The 18,920-nt window shown below is 38.3% G+C and overlaps 1 pseudogene; it reads left to right on the forward strand.

The window, feature by feature from the left end:
- The first annotated feature begins 12,234 nt into the window (after positions 1–12,234).
- Positions 12,235–13,603, forward strand: LOC138898214 (uncharacterized; annotated as a pseudogene).
- Positions 13,604–18,920: the final 5,317 nt, after the last annotated feature.

An 18,920-nucleotide genomic window follows, 5' to 3' on the forward strand; every position in this document is an offset into this window, starting at 1 on the left:
TAAATTAAAGTTCAAATATTCGTCATGCATTAACAGATATGATAAAAGATGGTCATGGATTTCCCCTTTTTTGTTTTTTTGAATTTTTTTCAAGAGTTCGTGTTACTTCGACAAGCTAAGATACAAGTTCTTTATAGAGTTACTGAAGCTCTTGAATCATGTTTTCGCAATTTTATAATCCAATTTTTCAATATCTAAGTGATCTAAAAGAGCATACACTACTTACATTAAGATGTATGAAATGATGAAAGTCACTTTTTAGGAAACTATTTTCCCGTCATTTTCTGTTTTTTGTTATAAGAAAATACTTTTAAAAATAAAACTATAAACATGTAAATTTTTATGGAATTCAAGTCAATATTAAATTTGGTCAAATTGCTAGATTCAAGAAATACCAAGCCCAGATCCAATTTAAAATTATGAAGAATTAAGACCATGGATTTAAATTAAAGTTCTATTTTATTTGGGCTAATCCATTTAGTTGGATTCCAAAAAACGAGCCCATTTTACTAGTCCAAAGTCCAAATAGCTAGCCCGTCTTAAAGCTCGTACTCATGCCATGTGTCAAGTGATTTGACAATTCAAATCAAATAAATGAGCCATGTGTCTAGAAAGGGTGGCATGCCAAGTCAAATCAACAACTAATAGAGTTGTGCCAAGTGTTTAGATATATAACATTTGTTAGTTTAGACAGACCAATCAAATCGCACAGTCACACCGTCCCCTACAACTATAAATAGAGGTATTCATAAAGCTAGAAGGGACCAGAATTGAGAACAAAAAACAAGTAGAGAGCTCGTGGATCAAAGGCTTTAGTTTTCTCTACAAGCTACACGTTCAAGCTCAAGATTAAGAATGAAGGCAAATCAAATACCAAGGCGTTCAAGATCAAATTACTTGTTCGTGATCAAATCCAAATTCAAGTTCAAGAAGAAGATTCAAGATCAAACTTTACAAGCCCTTGAATCAAATCAAAATCATGCTTATCAAGATACTTTACATTCTTTAAGAATCAGAGGAATACCATATAGATTGTAACACTCATCATTTATTGAAATCAAATGCTACATTCGTTACGCAATTTTTTAGTCTTGATTATTTATTTTTTTCGATGCCAAAATTTATTGTTACAAAAGCATTTTCATGAAAAGTGGGAAAATGGCTCCCCTCACATATTGACGGAAGTCATTTTCCTTAAAACTATTTTTGTTTTTCATGTCATATATATCACCCGCTCTAACTATACATACTTATACATTGTTATTAGTCTATAATACTCAAATATTTCACTATAGCAGTACGCGGTTTGCTAATAATTAACATGCTAAAATATATTATTTACTCACCAACTAAATACTAGTAGAAAATGCTTTTCAAAAGAAATTTTTTTATGAAAAATATTTTCTATAAAAAAAATAACGTTCATTCTATCAAACACAATTGTACTTTTTTCGTTGCTTTTTTTTCCTTGAAAAAGACCGAGAAGTTAGTGATGAATTAGGAATTACATGACGAGGTGTTAGTGTACAGTAGTAGGATATTATTATATCAATCTGTTAATAGTGTGTATGTGTAAACCTAGAGTTAGTTAGGAATTTAGTTGAATGAGTTATTTATATGTAGGTGGTTAGCTCAATGTAACACTTTACTTTCTTTCTCTTTTCCGGAAATACAGAGTTCAGCTCCTTCTCTTCTCTATCAACTCTGTTATGGCATTATCAAATTAGGGATTTCATTGTTGATTATCACAATTTCTTCATAGTATCAAAGCGATAGAATCGCGATTGTGAATTGTATCCGTCGATCTTATTCAATTCACAGCAATCTCAACCTTCGAATTGCAGTTTGTGTGTAAGGATTAACAATGGCGGCGAAAACATATCTTGACCACAATCATCTACTATTTCTCTACCCATCGGGTACCACCGGAGCTCCGATCATCTCAATTTAGTTGACTGGTTCAGAAAATTATTCCACCAGGAGTCGTGCGATGGAGATCCAGCTGTTAGGAAAGAACAAGCTAGGGTTAATCGACGGTACTCTAAAAAAGGGGAATTTTGATTCAGAACTGGGTCATCAATGGGATAGATGCAATGTTATTGTCCTAGAGTGGATTATGAGCTGAGTATCAAAGGAATTGATTAGTGGAATACAATATGCAAGAGATGCGAGAAAAGTGTGGGAAGGTCTGAAGGAACTATTTGATAAAGTGAATACATCACGAGTGTATCAACTACAAAAGGCTATAGCGACAATAACTCAAGGAACACACAGTGTTTCAGTTGACTTTTCTAAACTCAAAAATTTGTGGGACAAGTTTGACAGCATGGTTCCTCCTCCATGTGACTGTGCTATATCAATGAACTTCATCGAATTCATGCAAAAGCAGAAGGTATTGAAGTTTCTGATGGGCTTAAATGACAACTATGAGCAGGCTCGTAGCCAAATTCTTATGACTAGTCCAACACCAAGTATCAACAAAGCATATGCAATGCTTGTTGAAAGGGAAAGTGAGAGGTCAGTGGCTAATACATCTACTGTTGGTGAAGGGATTGACTTAGCTGCCTTGCTAGCTGGTAAAGGAGGAAATTACCAGAACTATTAGAAATCAAAGAGAAACTGGAAAGTACAATGTGATTTCTGTCACATGAAGGGCCATACAAAAGAAGGATGCTATAAGATAATATCTTACCCTCAAGACTTCAAGAACAAGAAGAAAGGGAACACAAACACAACATATAATGTTCAGGTTGAGAATCTTAATCCTAATTTTGCAGGTGCTGAAGATAGGAGACGAGAAATACTAGAGGCAATAAAGGAAGGAAACTAGCAATGAGCACCTCAACTCACAGCAGATCAGTGTGATTAGATCATGAAGCTGCTCAACAAAGATCCTCTAAAGAAGTTATGGCTAACATGGCAGGTACAATTTACTCGTTTATGGCTAAGATAGCAAAGGAAAATTGGATAGTCGATTGTCACGACCCAAAATCTCACATGTCGTGATGGTGTCTATCTCAATACTAGACAAGCTGAAAATCTCAATAAACTACCATTTCTTTTACATTTGAAAACAAAATAATTAAATTCAGCGGAAGAAATCTCACAATTTCAAATATAACACTCACAAAACCCGGTGTCACTAAGTACATGAGCATCTAATATGAATACAATATTTGACTGGTAAAAATCATTGCCTGAAAGTATAGAACAACACAATAACTGAAGGGAAGAGAGACAAGGTCAGCGGACACCAAACAGCTACCTTGATAGTCTCCAACTGATAGTACTCTGAAATCTAACAATCTCCCTGTTCGAAAGCACCTGGATCTACACACGAGGTGCAGAGTGTAGTATGAGTACAACCAACTCAATAAGTAACAAGACTAACCTCTGGGCTGAAAGAAATGATGAGCTCTGCATGTACAGTCCAGTATAACTAATGGTACAGAAATATATGCATGCTTTCAAGTTCAACAGTTAAACTCAGTACAAGTGAAATAGATCAACACTGAATGATATGAGGAATATGACATCTCAATAGAAAGACCTCATATAAATACTGGTCACAAATTATCCGGTCACTCGGTACTGTTTATGGCCAATCCAATCTGAGGGTATTCCAACCTGTATATATATATATATATATATATATATATATATATATATATATATATATATACACACGTCGACTGACAGTCAGTCATTCAGTACCATATAAGGCTAATCCAGCCCTAGGTAATTTATCCCCAAATGTAAATGATACGGACAAGATCCGTGTCCACGTAACATTTATCACAATACAAATAAGTAAGGCAAGTCCATGCCTTGGGAAAAATTCATCCCGAATATATATATATAATCAGTAAGTAAGGCGAGTCCATGCCCTAGGAAGTCCATCCCGAATATATATAATCATCTACGCTCACTGGGGGTGTGTACAGACTCCGGAGGGACTCCTTCAACCCAAGCGTAATACAAAGCCAATATGGCCTACTGCAGGCGGGCAGTCCCGATCCATAAAATAGTAAGCCAATAAGGCGTGCTGCAGGCGGGCAGCCCCGATCCAGAACAATAATAATGTATAAATCCATTTTGGCCTGCTGGCGGCGGGCAGCCCTAATCCATTTAATAATAATATATATAAAGCCAATATGGCCTGCTGCAGCGCGCAGCTCGATCCCATAAATATCCACACAATTGACGAATATGACTGAGTGTGAAATGTATATTTTTTTTTGAAACAATTAATTCAACCGCAATACGACCCCATGGGTCCCAAAATATCGGCACGTTACCTAAACATGATCTTTAATAATATCCTCATCTCAATTTATCTAACACGTGGGGAAATGTTCAAATAATAAGATGATTCTTTAATCTTTACAACTGCACAGGATTTATTCAAAATACAATTTTTCTGGTGCGCGTCCACATGCTCGTCACCTATTGTGAGTGTCACCTTCAAAATATTTATATCATACCAAATTTGGGGATTCATACCCTCAGAACCAAGTTTAGAAGTGTTGCTTACCTCAAACCGTGTAATCCTTTACTCCGGTATGTCTTCGCCTCGTGAATTTGCCTCCAAACGCCTCGAATCTAGCCACAATTAATTTAATTTAGTTAATAAAATTTATTGGAATTAATTCCATATGAAAATATAATGTTTTCATAAAAATTCGAATTTTAACTCCAAAAATTGCCCGACGTCTCGCAACTCGACAAAAATTACAAAATATGAACGCCCATTTAACCACGAATCTAACCATACCAAAATTACTAAATTCCGATAACAATTCGACCTTCAAATCCTCAAATTTATCCAAGAGGGTTTTCAAACTTTTCCAACTTAATTCACCAATTAAATGATAACAATAACCATGGATTCGAGTAATTTAACCAATATTGAGTTAAGAACACTTACCACGTTGTTTTCTCTTAAAATCTCTCAAAAATCGCCTCAATCCGAACTCCAAATTGTTAAAAATAGAAAATGGGACTAAACTTAAACTTTCTTTCCATACCTCACTTCTTCGCGTTCGCGAAGCCCAATACAACTGCCTAGAGTTTATCCCTTCGCGAACGCGACCATGGCTTCGCAAGCGCGAAGCTTTACCAATCTCACCCTACGTAAACGCGAAGCTTTACCAGCTCAGACCTTCGTGAACGCGAACGCTACCACAACCTCGCGAACGCGTAGAACAACGACATGGGGTCCCCAATTGCCTAACTCCTCTTCGCGAACGTGACACCACTCCCGCATTCGCGATGCACACACCGACCATACCTTCGCGTTTGCGACCTCCCCTTCGCGAACGCGAAGAACAAAATCTCACACCTATAAAACACTCTTCGCGAATGCGAGGGGCCACTCGCGAACGCGAAAGAGGAAATCAGAAGAATGTGTGAACATATATGAGCAATCTTACCAAGGCCAAAAATGACTCGTTAACCCTCCCCCCTCACCCGAGCCCCCAGGACCTCAACCAAACATACCATCAAGTACTGAAATATCATACAAACTTAGTCGAGCCCTCAAATCACCTCAAACAACGCTAAAACCACGAATCACACCCGAATTCAAGCCTAATGACTTTGAAATTTCAAGTTTTCACAAACGACGTCGGAACATGTTCAAATCAAGTCGCTTAGCCTCAAATTTTTCACACAAGTCATAAATGACATAACGGAGGTAATAAAATTTTCAGTATCGAATTTTGACTTCGATTTCAAAAAGTCAACCCCCCCGGTCAAACCTCCCAAAAATTCAACTTTCGTCATTTCAAACCTAAATCCACTACGGACCTCCAAATAATTTTTCGGACACGCTCCTAAGTACAAAATTACCATACGGAGCTATTAGAATCTTCAAAACTCTATTCCGGGGTTGTTTACTTATAAGTCATCATCCGGTTAATTATTTCAACTTAAACTTCCAACATGAAATTTTATTCTTCCAAGCTAACTCTGAAATGCCTTCAAACCAAAACCGACAATTCACACAAGTCATAATACCTCGTAGGAAGTTATTCAAGACTTCAAATAGTTGAAAGGAGCGTAAACACTCAAAATGACTGGTTGGGTTATTACATCGATACAGGAGCAACCAACCATATGGTAGTTGATTTAGGAATGTTAACAAATGTTAAGAACATTAGCCCTACTAGAGACAAAAGAGTTCACTTGCCTAATGGAGATTGTACCATTGTGTCACATGTTGGTAATTGTAAAATCACATAAATAGAGAACGTACAAGATGTACTGTATGTTCATGAGTTTGCATACAAACTACTTTCAGTATCAAAGATAACAAGAGACTTACATTGATTTGTCTCCTTTTATCCTGATTTTTGCCTAATCGAGGACCTCTCAAATGGGAAAGTGAGGGGGATTGGTAGAGAGAAAGATGGATTTTACTTGCTAGTCCCAAAGGCTTCTCTTAAAGCTGAAAGTAATACACCACCAACAGTCAAAAGATTAAGTGTACAGTCAATAAAGGAGGACATATCTCTATGGCACAAAAGATTAGGACATGCATCTGGAGGATCTATGAAGGAACTTATGGGATATAAATTGGAGGATTGCAAATCTGTAATAGATAGTTATGATGTATGCTTAATGGCTAGACATGTGAGACAACCTTTTCCATTAAGCAGTACTAAAACCACTAGAATTTTCTAACTATTGCACTTAGATGTATGGGGGCCTTGCAGTACACCAACATTTGATGGTAATAAATTCTTCCTCACAATTGTAGATGATTACTCTCGTGTGACCTCGCTCTTTCTCTTGCAATTTAAAAGTGATGTTATGATTTTTTTTAAGTCATATCTTAAGATGGTCCAAACACAATTCAATGGAATAGTACAGACAATTAGGTTTGACAATGGTTGAGAGTTTATAAATTCAGCAATGCAAGATCTATGTAAGTCTATGGGAATAGTTCACCAAAAAACATGTGTTTATACACCACAGCAAAATAGTGTAGCTGAGAGAAAACTCAAACACTTGCTTGAAGTTTTAAGAGCTTTCAAGTTTCAAGGCCATATCCCAATGAAATTCTGGGGACAATGTGTCCTGGCTGCAACATATGTTATTAACAGGCTACCATCACAGGCACTTGATGGTAAGTCACCATATGAATTGTTCTTTGGAAGGAAGTCTTCCATTTCTCATCTGAAAGCCCTAGGATGCTTATGTTTTGCAAGTGCACTACCCATGACTGATAAGTTTGCAAGTAGAGCTATCAGGGCTGTCTTTTGGGGGTATTCTGGTGTCACTAAGGGATATATCCTCTATGATTTGGATAGACACAAGTTCTTTGTCAATAGAGATGTGGTGTTCAGGGAATCTGTGTTTCCTTTTCAATCTATAAATGATGACCTTAAGAAACAAATCAAACTCTGTATTCCCAATGCTACTAATGATGATTTTGGTTTTGAAGGTGCAAATACAGATGACCCTATTGCTGCAACTAAGCAGCTACATGTGCCATATGACAACGTAGATGACATTATCCATGGCATTGAGGACTTGCATAATTCAGACAGCATTGCACAAGATTCACCTACAGAAGAACAGCCTAATGCTACCACTGGAAGCATCTCTCCTATAATCAATTATTCAAAGGCTATCACATTAGAGGTTGTCACATCCTTCCCTGACCCTCATGTAGTAAGAACACATCCTAATTCCCTAAGAATAACACAGAGGGAATCTAAAGAACCTGTCTGGTTGACATATTATGTCACCACAAGGAAGTGAGTCAACACTATTTTATATCCCATCCACAATTATATCTCATATGATAATCTTTCTCCTTCTTATCAGGCATATTTGGGTGTATTCTCTTCAATTGTTGAGCCCAGAACCTTTCAGAAAGATTCTAAGGATACAAGATGTGTTGAGGCTATGCAAACTGAAATTCAAGCCTTGCAAGACAACAAGACTTGGGAACTGGTTCCTTTGCCTCAATGGAAGACATCAATAGCTTGTAAATGGGTATACAAAGTCAAACTCAAGGCCAATGGTGATGTGGAGAGATTCAAATCTCGGTTAGTAGCCAAAGGCTACAATCAAATAAAGGGTCTTGATTATAATGAGACCTTCTCCCCTGTAGTGAAGATCACCACTGTGAGAACTATACTTTCATTGGTAGCAATGCACAATTGGGCAGTCCACCAGCCAGATGTATATAATACATTTCTACAAGGTGACTTACATGATGAAGTTTATATGCACTTACCATATGGTCTTACAAGTCAGGGGGAGTCTGGATTGTCACACCTCTTTTTTCCCGAGGGGATAGGGGAGTTTTTCCAATTTAAGTGATATTAATCGAAATGGGATTATTTATTGATTTCAGAGTTTCCACTTGGAATAATTATTATGGTGTCCCAATTCACCAGTTTATTTTAGAATCCCAAATCGAGGAAATTGACTCGTGTTTATGGTCTGCGAACACAGAAGACCGGGTAAGAAATTCTGTTAACCCGAGAGAAGGTGTGAGGCACTCCCGAGTTTCGTGGTTTTAGCACGGTCGCTCAACTATTATTAATTGGCCTAATTATCTGATTTAATACATGTTTTGAACCTATTGTGCATTTTACCTTTAAAACCACTTTTAGTATTTATGGAATTTATTTGAACAAGTCGCGATATCGCGCACTCGTTGTTTTATACACATTAGGAATCGTGTCACGTGAATCGTACCCACGACTCACAACATGTTTATTATTATTAATATTTGAAGTGATGATCGAGTCACATGAAATGTGCACCCGAATTTTGGGAATTATGTATCACAACTACATCACTGGAACCGTACCCATAGTTGTGATGATTTAATTACGCGCCTAAAGCAAACTACGATGTTCGAATATTATTCATTCTCTATGTTTGAGATTAAATGTAAGGTTCATGAGTTATGGAAAAGAGTTGTTGAGGTAAAGGCTTAGTCATTTTATTCAGCCAAGGAACTTTATATGTCGAGAGGGATTTCAGCGTTCAGATTGATATTGGACAATTGTGAATGAAGCATATATTGAGAAACTACTTGTTCGAACCAAACACTTTAACAAATTGAAAAGAAGTGTATTGATTAAACTATTACTATCACAAGAAATGGAAATGAACATAATAGTCAATCATCATTCTAGTGGGTCCAGGCTTAAAGCATTTGGTTTAATATCCTACAGCCTAATCTTGTTTGTATATTAACAATAAAGCTAAGTAAATGAGAACATAGGTGAATTTGCCAACTTTTAGGGAATACGTAAAATTAAAAAAAATAGCCTTTTCTAGACCATATGCTTCTTTTCCCTTCACTCCTGATTTACAAAGAATAGCCATTGGGCTAACCTTGCAAACCAATCTCATGGCGTATAACCAACAATCAAAATAAAAGCTTAGCCAAATGATTATAAGATCAACTTCCAATCGGCAATATCACCAATTAACATAAAATTATACACGAACCTTTACCATGATGAATCACGTAGACTACAACTTTAGTTAGTTAATAAGAGAAGAAATCAATAGCACTAGATCAAACGAATAGGACTTAAAACAACAGTCATTGCTCATGAACTAATGAAAATACATATGATTCAGCTTCTTATAGATGTAACTTTAGTCGATTCAATCACAGACATTTAAACATGCTTTATCAAATTTAGAATAGGCTGACCATCACGTTACATGTGGATGACAGAAAACATAACAATAGCCTCGAAATACCATTCATCTCATGAATCAAGTCATTTTAATGAAAGAAAAGAATTACAAGTTGATGTATGTGTACCTAATTCTGCAGAAGTAATACAGAGCTACTAGCTACAAGCAGCAACAGAATAACGTAGAGAAATATGATCTTTAGGAGCTATAGCTCAAACCAGTAGAATGAGTACAGCAGCGCAAACAACCAGTTTTCAACTCAAACAGCCATAGAAAACAAAATATAAGCAGCAATAGAAAACCAATAACATAACATCTCCAAACTCAACCCAGAAAACTAGATATTATTTAAAATTAGTATGAGATGAGAGTAGAAATAAAAAATAAAGAGTGAATTCTGTGTGTTCTTTGGATCATAAACATAAGCATATCAAATTCCAGAACAACGATTTACTAAGCTAAGCATTTAACGTTGGATGAGAATCCAGTATAAAGACTAAGACCATAACATATTTATACACTACATGAAAACTTATGTACCAATTTTGGGTCTAGATCTACTAATAACAGACAGAATATGATACTGGTTAGCAAGAAAAAGAATTAAACAACTTGACAAAACACAATAAATAACAGCTGAAAATGACTGATTCCATTAATTTCAAAGCACACATATCTTCATATCCGATTTGTAGCCCAAGGTTCAAAAGGAGTATACCTGGACAGCAAAAGAAACAAAATAGAAAATAAATCTCTGAAATTGGAATGAAGAAACAACAGTCAGAAGAACAGCAGCAGAAAATAGCTTCAAATCTCAGTCCAAAATCACCTTTGAGGAAGATAGAACTTGTATAAAGATGTAGCAGAAAACAGATGCAAATTTGAAAACTCTTTCTATGATTTTAATTTCTGGTATTTTCAAACCTAAAACCTGAACTTTCTAGCTACTTTCTCTTTTTCTGTCTGAGCCTGTATGCTTTTGAGAGTGAATGTGTAGAAAAACAATTATCCTCCTCTGTAAAGTGAGAGGCTCTTTTTCTGTCTGAGCCTGTATGCTTTTGAGAGTGAATGTGTAGAAAAACAATTATCCTCCTCTGTAAAGTGAGAGGAGGAGTCCCTTTATAGAATATGAGCATGTGCTATATGTGAGGGATAGGGAGTGTGAGAATATTCTGCCAGCTCTCTAAAAATCAGGAAATTGTTTTGCAACAGTAAAATGGACAGTTGTCCCTTTCTAGAGTTTTTTCTCATTTTCCACCCTTTTAATTTCTGAAAATTCACTCTTTTAAACCCCCCAATTTGACCTAGTTCTTTCATTTTATTGCACTTTAATCCTTTTCTAGAAGCTTCTTATTGGGTCCGGGCCAAATTCCATGGCCAAGTGGCCCAAGACAAGCCCAGTCCACCTTCAATAAGGAAAAACCCACAGCAAATGTCATATTTTGAATTTAAATTATAATCAGAGATTTTACTGAATACTTAACTTTTAATTAATCTAAATCAGTTTATTAGTTAAACTAATTGAGCATGCAATTAACAGCGAAGTTTAATTAACGAACTGAAAACAAAAGAAAGGGAGAAAGAAAAAATAGAGCAAGAACAAATGAGGAAAAATAATACTAATTTAAACCCTAAAGAAATGAATGAACGAAACAAACCGACGAGCAACGGGAGTGATGAACTCTAGTCGCGAACGATGAATAGACCGGACTCCGGTAACTTCAAAATGGATCGAAACCAACCTAAAACAATTGCTCTCATCAAGAGCACTCAATTCCTTTGAGTCTCGAACCAAAACGAACGAAAATACCAAAGCAATTTGAAACAAGCCGGACTAGGGTTTTTCTGGAATTTTGGATCTAAAATTCGCTAATTTTGGTGGGGGTTTTGGTGAAATTGAACGGAGATATGAGATGAGGAGAATGTGGTAGTTGTCTGGTGAAGTTTTGGACGTGTTTGGAGGCGAGCCGTCGGCGATAATTTCTAGGGTGGCTAAGGTTCTGAGGGAGTGATGATGAGAGATGAGAGATGACGGGGAGGGTCAGTTTCTAGGGTTTGGGGGAGGGGTCTGTTTGGACAGATTTAAGGGAAAGGGGTGGAGAGTTCGGCACCGTTACATGATGAGGCAATCGACGACTGAGATTAAACGTTAATAAACGTTGTTGTTTAGTGCTTAAACTGGATCGTTTGGGTTAGTAACGGGACTGGGCTAGGTAAAGGGGAGTTGGGCCTCACGGAGGGGAGGGGATTTTGGGCCACTAAGAGGCTTTTGGCCCAGTTTGAGATGAAGCTCTTTCTATTTTTTTTCCTTTTCTTTTTTTAAATTTCTAATAAAATTAATTAAAAACCTAAATTAAGTCCTACATCAATCTAAATTGTCGAATTCAATTAATTATCTATTTCTAACAGTAAAATAATTAATTAACTTAAACTAATTAAAGGAAAATACTAATTTTAAAACTAAAAGCGAAATATGTAAAAATGACCATTTTTTATTTTTGTTTAATAATGCAATTAACTCATGTAATTAAATCCTAAATGCAATTAATACCTAAAATGCTATGCAATGAATACTTTAGACATTTTTGGTATTTTTTTATAATTTTAAATATGCAACTAAATGCAAACAAAATTAACAAGAAATTCCTAAAAATTCTATAAGAATTAAAACAATTAGAAAACCCTATTTTTTGTGGATTTTGTAGGAATATTTTTAGTCGGGCAAAAATCACGTGCTCGCATGGATTGGTATGTCGACTTGTAAAATCTCTCTATTGTCTGAAACAAGCAAGCACACAATGAAACTTAAAGTTGACAGAGGCTTTATTGGAGGCTGAGTTCAAACAAAGCAACCTAGATAACTCATTATTCATTAAGAGAAATGGAGCAAATATAGTGGTAATACTAATATATGTAGATGACATGTTAGTTATAGGAAACAACTTGCAGTTGATTGAAGCCACCAAAGCCTTCTTACAGCAGGCCTTCAAGATTAAAGACTTAAGTGAATTGAAGTTTTTTCTTGGCATGGAGTTCAGCAAGTCCAACAAGGGTATTTTGATCAATCAAAGAAAATATGCACTAGAAATAATATCATATTTGGGATTAAGTGGAGGAAAACCAGCCTGAACTCCATTAGAGACAAATGTCAAGCTGACAGTTCTTGAACTGGACCAGTTAATGGGCACAACAGGAGATCAAATGTTGAAAGATGCAGGCCAATATCAGAAGCTAATTGGAAAGCTAGTATACCTGACTATGTCCAGACCAGACATTGCATTCTCAGTACAAACTCTTAGCCAATTCAAGCAACAACCAAAGAAGTCTCATTGGGATGCAGCTATAAGAGTGGTAAAGCACATCAAAGGGGAACCAGGACTAGGGATCTTATTGAGCAGTCAAAGTTCAAATGAGATCAATATATTTTGCGATGCTAATTGGGCCTCATGTCCTAACACTAGGAAGTCAGTGTCAGGATATCTAATTAAGTATGGAGAGTCTTTAGTTTCATGAAAATCCAAGAAACAAAAACTGTCTCTAAAAGCTCAGCTGAAGCTGAATACAAAAGCATGGCCAGTGCAGTCTCAAAAGTTGTTTGGCTGACAGCATTGCTGAAGGAATTAGGAACATAAGTGAAACTGCCAGTACATGTGCATAGTGATAGCAGGGTTGCTATTCAAATAGCAACAAATCCAATGTTCACGAAAGAACAAAACATATAGAGATCGACTGTTATTTTATTAGACAAAATCTACAAAAAGTGTTGGTGAAGACTCAGTATATTCCTTTAAAGGAGCAGCTAGCAGATGTTCTAACTAAAAGATTTGGAAGACCACAACATGAGTATCTAGTCGGCAAACTGGGAGTGCTCAATGTCTTTGCACCCACCAGCTTGATGGGGAGTGATGAATTAGGAATTACATGAGGTGTTAGTGTACAATAGTAGGATATTACTATATCAACCTGTTAATAGTATGTATGTGTACACGTGGGAGTTAGTTAGGAAGTTAGTGGAATGAGTTGTCTATATGTAGGTGGTTAGCTCAATGTAACACTTTACTTTCTTTCTCTTTTCCTGAAATACAAACTTCAGCTCCTTCTTTTCTCTCTCAACTCTGTTATGGCATTATCAAATTAGGGATTTCTTTGTTGATTATCACAATTTCTTCAGTTAGCTGACACCACATACAAAGCAGCAGTCGGAAAAGTTTATTAAGAAAATTATATATTTATACTTCATTCACATATCATCACAATTACATAACATAACGGGGAAATTACTGATAATTGATCATTATACATACGAACAAGAGAAAAAATTGATGAGGAAAAATGAAAATTGAAAAGTTTCCCTCACTTGAAAGGAAAAAGAAGTAACATAAAAAATGACACTATAATATTAGACGGATGTATATGACTATTTATGTTTAACTTTGCATTTGTAACCAATGAACTAATGAAGTTGTATACAGTCGAAATAGATTTCAGTCTTAACATATCCGGTATGGTTCGAAGGGTGGTGTATCGAAATAAGATTCCGAAGGGGGCTCGAACTAACCTCGAACCCGGGGAGGCCGGTCCGTGTCGCGATCGATATCATAATCAAACTCAAACAAGAATTGAACCATGACGTGGGTAGATCTATCGTGCTGATAATCCAAAAATCAACCTACATTGACCTGGAATCAATTCGAGGGCTCGAACCAGGATCGGGCTCGAACCAAGATCACAAGTTCGAGCCGAAATCAAGCTCGAACCAAAATCGAGGATTCTAAGCAAGATCGAGCTCGCAAACACAAGCCGTTGCAATCCCACTAGAGGAAATCTTGGCAGAAAATATGAAAAAGCTGATTTATCATGAGTCTCCCATTGAATGTTTATTTTATTATGCTTGGAGCCGAATCCCTCCACTATAAAAGGGTTGGTTATCATTTCTGTAAGGGACAGATATATTTTTTCTGAGATTTATATTATAATGAAAGTATTATATTCCTCTACAAGAAAGAGTGGCGATTCTAGTTTCTTAGATTGATTCTATTTGTTAAATCCTAAGGTTCATTATTCTTGATTGCCTTGTCTAGATTACATTCTCTCCAATCTATATTCATATTTTATTTATCCTTGCATTTTGTATTAAGTTGCACCACATATCTTCGGAACTGCATATAAATTCAACTCTATCCATTTTTGGGGTAAACAGTTTGGCGCCCACCGTGGGGCCGAGGATAATAGTGGTCACTTTTTTCCGAAAACATCTTCAATCCAGGGTCAGCTACGAATGGCCACTGATCGAATGGCTTCACCGACCGGTTATGAAGCCGGCCTTCAAGATGAAACCAACAACTTGGCACCACCCAAGGCTCGAATCAAAGTACCCGAGATTCGAGCCGAAGTACCACTCGATGTCAATTCACAAATTGCTTTGGAAGCGAACCAGCGTTCCGAACAAGAAAGAAGCATTCAGGGAGGTGCTCGATCCGTATCCCAAGACACCCAAAGCCGAGGGGAAATTGGGGCAAGCTTACACATGATCTTCGAGATGTTGCAAGCCCAGAAAGTAGGGATAGCTCAGCTATATAGCCAAACCCATGCACAAAGCAGGCCGGTTTCCAATCCACTTCGAGAAATCACCCCCAGAACAGAGCCTGCCATAGTGAAATCTAACGAGCAAGAATCGGGGACTACTCCCGGAATTACTAAATTGCTCGAAGAACTCACAAAATGAGTGGAAGCCAATGACAAGATGGTGGAAACGTACAATGCCAGGGTCGACCAAATCCCAGGGGCTCCACCAATGATAAAAGGGCTTGATTCAAAATAATTCATACAAAAGCCTTTTCCGTCGAGTGTGGCACCGAAGCCAATCCCCAAAAAATTCTGTATGCACGAAATTCCCAAATATAACGGTACGACCGATCCTAACGAACATGTCACCTCTTACACATGTGCCATAAAAGGCAACGATTTGGAAGACGATGAGATCGAATCCGTGCTCTTGAAAAAGTTTGGGGAGACCCTCTCGAAAGGAGCTATGATCTGGTACCACAATTTAACGCCGAATTCTATCGATTCTTTTGCCATGTTAGCAGATTCATTCGTAAAAGCACATGCTGGTGCCATAAAGGTTGCAACGAGAAAATTAGACCTCTTCAAAGTAAAGCAAAGGTAGGGAGAAATGCTGAGGGAATTCGTATCCCGATTTCAAATGGAACGCATGGAATTACCCCCGGTCACAGACGATTGGGCCGTACAAGCTTTCACCCAAGGGTTGAACGAGCTAAGTTTGACAGCATCACATCGGCTGAAACAAAATTAGATCGAGTATCCAGCGGTAACTTGGGCAGATGTGCACAACCGATATCAATCAAAAATTAGGGTCAAGGATGATCAATCGGGGGGCCCGTACGGACCTGTTCATCAGAATAAGACAGTTATTAATCAAAAGCAGATCAACAGAGAACAAAGGTCAAACAGAGACCGATATCGACCATACGTCGCAGATCGGACGAACAACGGTTTAGCAAGCAACGCAGTTCGGAACAATCAAAGAACTGATCGGGGACAAAATTCTCGGGGGCTTATGAGTAAGAGCGGCTTCGATAAATATGTCGAGTCTATAGAAGCACCTCGATTATCAGAATATAACTTCAGCGTTGGTGCATCCGCTCTCATGTCGGCCATCGGACGCATCGAAGACACTACATGGCCTCGACCAATACAGACCGATCATGTCCGAAGAAATCCCAATAAAACGTACGAATATCATGGTACCCATGGCCACATAACGGAAGATTGCAAGTAACTAAGAGAGGAAATAGCTCGCCTATTTAACAAAGGGCACCTTCGGGAGTTTCTGAGTGATAGGACAAAGAGCCATTTTAGAAGTAAGGATTTCAGCAAGCAAAACGAGCAAGAAGAACCACTTCACGTTATCCACATGATCATCGGCGGCATCGATACCCCCCGGGGACCAATGCTTAAACGCACTAAAACATCGATGGTGAAGGAAAAGCGATCTCGGACTCAAGATTACGCACCCATTGGGACTCTGTCCTTTGGTGATGAAGATGCATAGGGGGTCATCCAACCTCACAACGATGTGCTGGGAATATCCGTACTCGTAAATAAAACTAAAATTAAGCGTGTGTTAATCGATCTAGGTAGCTCGGCCAACATCATCTGATTGAAGGTAGTGGAGCAGCTCGGCCTGCAGGATCAGATCGCACCTGCAACTCTGGTCCTAAACGGGTTCAATATGGCATGCGAAACCACTAAAGGGGATATAGTCTAAATGTGGTCGGAACCGTCCAGGAAACAAAGTTTCACGTGATCGAAGACGATATGAGGTATAAAGCCCTTTTCGGAAGTCCATGGATCCACAACATGAGAGTTGTGCCTTCGACCCTACACCAGGTCCTCAAATTTTCGATGTCGGGAGGTGTCAAAATGGTGTACGAAGAACAACCAGCCGCGAAAGAAATGTTTGTCGTCGATGAAGCTAAACCAGTGTCCTCACTTTCGCCGAGTAAAGGATTGGGCCCGGAAGGATAATCGGACACCAAATAGCAATCACAGACATCGGCTTCAACCCAGCCAGATAACCAGAAAATCGAAGAAGATAGAGACCAAAGGATCCCTCGATCTTTCATGATTCCCGATGACTCCAATGCCATAAAATCGACGATCGAGGAGCTAGAGCAAGTCATATTAATCGAGTGTTGGCCCGAGCGAAAGGTATACTTGGGAATAGGGTTGAGCCCTGAACTCAGGAAGAAACCCGTTTAATTTCTTATCAATAACATCGATTGTTTTGCATGGTCCCATTTAGATATAACAGGGATCCCGCCGGACATAACGATGCATCAGCTAAGTTTGGACCCCAGGTTCAGACCGGTGAAGCAAAAAACAAGACCCCAGTCTGATAGAAAGAACGCATTCATAAAGGACGAGGTAACCAAACTTCTCAAAGTAGGGTCCATTCGGGAGGTAAAATAACTCGAATGGTTAGCCAACGTAGTTGTAGTCCCTAAAAAGGGGGACAAACTTAGAATGTGTGTGGACTATAAGGATTTGAACAAAGCATGCCCCAAATATTCCTTTCTGTTGCCCAACATCGATCACATAATCGATTCCACGACCGGCCACGAGATCCTCACTTTTCTCGATGCCTATTCCGGGTATAATCAAATATAGATGAACCCGGAGGACCAGGAAAAAACCTCATTTGTCACCAAATATGGAACGTATTGTTATAATGTGATGCCCTTCGGGCTAAAAAACGTAGGGGCCACCTACCAACACCTAGTGAACAAAATATACGAAGAACAAATAGGAAAATCAATGGAAGTTTATACTGATGACATGTTAGTCAAGTCCCTACGCGCAGAGGACCATTTAATTCATTTGCAGGAAACGTTCGAGATTCTAAGGAAATACAAAATGAAACTCAATCCCGAAAAATGTGCCTTCGGGGTCGGTTCGGGCAAGTTCCTTGGCTTCATGGTATTACATCAGGGAATAGAGATTAACCACGATAAAATCAAGGTCGTTGAAGACATCATCGTCGTAAACAGCGTGAAGGTCGTCCAAAGACTAACGGGTCGGATCGCCGCCTTAAGCCGGTTCATCTCGAGATCATCTGATCGAAGTCATAAAGTTTTCTCTCTACTCAAAAAGTAGAACGATTTTTCTTGGACCCCGGAGTACCAACAAGCATTAGAAGAACTAAAGCGATACCTATCAAGCGCACCACTGCTTCACACTCCAAAAATGGACGAGAAACTTTGTTTGTACTTGGCAGTATCGGAAGTCACCGTAAGCGGTGTCCTAGTTCGAGAGGAGCAAGGTACGCAATTCCCCATTTATTATACGAGTCAAACCTTAGGAGAGGCGGAAACTAGATATCCGCTCCTAGAAAGGTTGGCGCTTGCACTGATAAGTGCCTCGAGGAAGTTAAGGCCATACTTCAAATGTCATCCCATATGTGTATTGTCCACTTACCCACTTCGTAATATTTTGCACAAACCCGAGTTATCAGGCCGACTGGCCAAATAGGCCGTTGAACTCAGTGGGTACGATATCGAATATCAACCCCGCACGGCCATCAAGTCTCAAGTTTTAGCAGACTTCGTGGCCGATTTCACACCAGCCCTCGTACTCGAAGTGGAAAAAGAACTATTGAAATCAGGTACATCATCGGGGGTATGGATCCTTTTTACGGATAGGGCTTCGAACGTAAAGGG

Source organism: Nicotiana tomentosiformis, chromosome 8 (genome assembly GCF_000390325.3).
Source record: "Nicotiana tomentosiformis chromosome 8, ASM39032v3, whole genome shotgun sequence".
Lineage (NCBI taxonomy): Eukaryota > Viridiplantae > Streptophyta > Magnoliopsida > Solanales > Solanaceae > Nicotiana > Nicotiana tomentosiformis.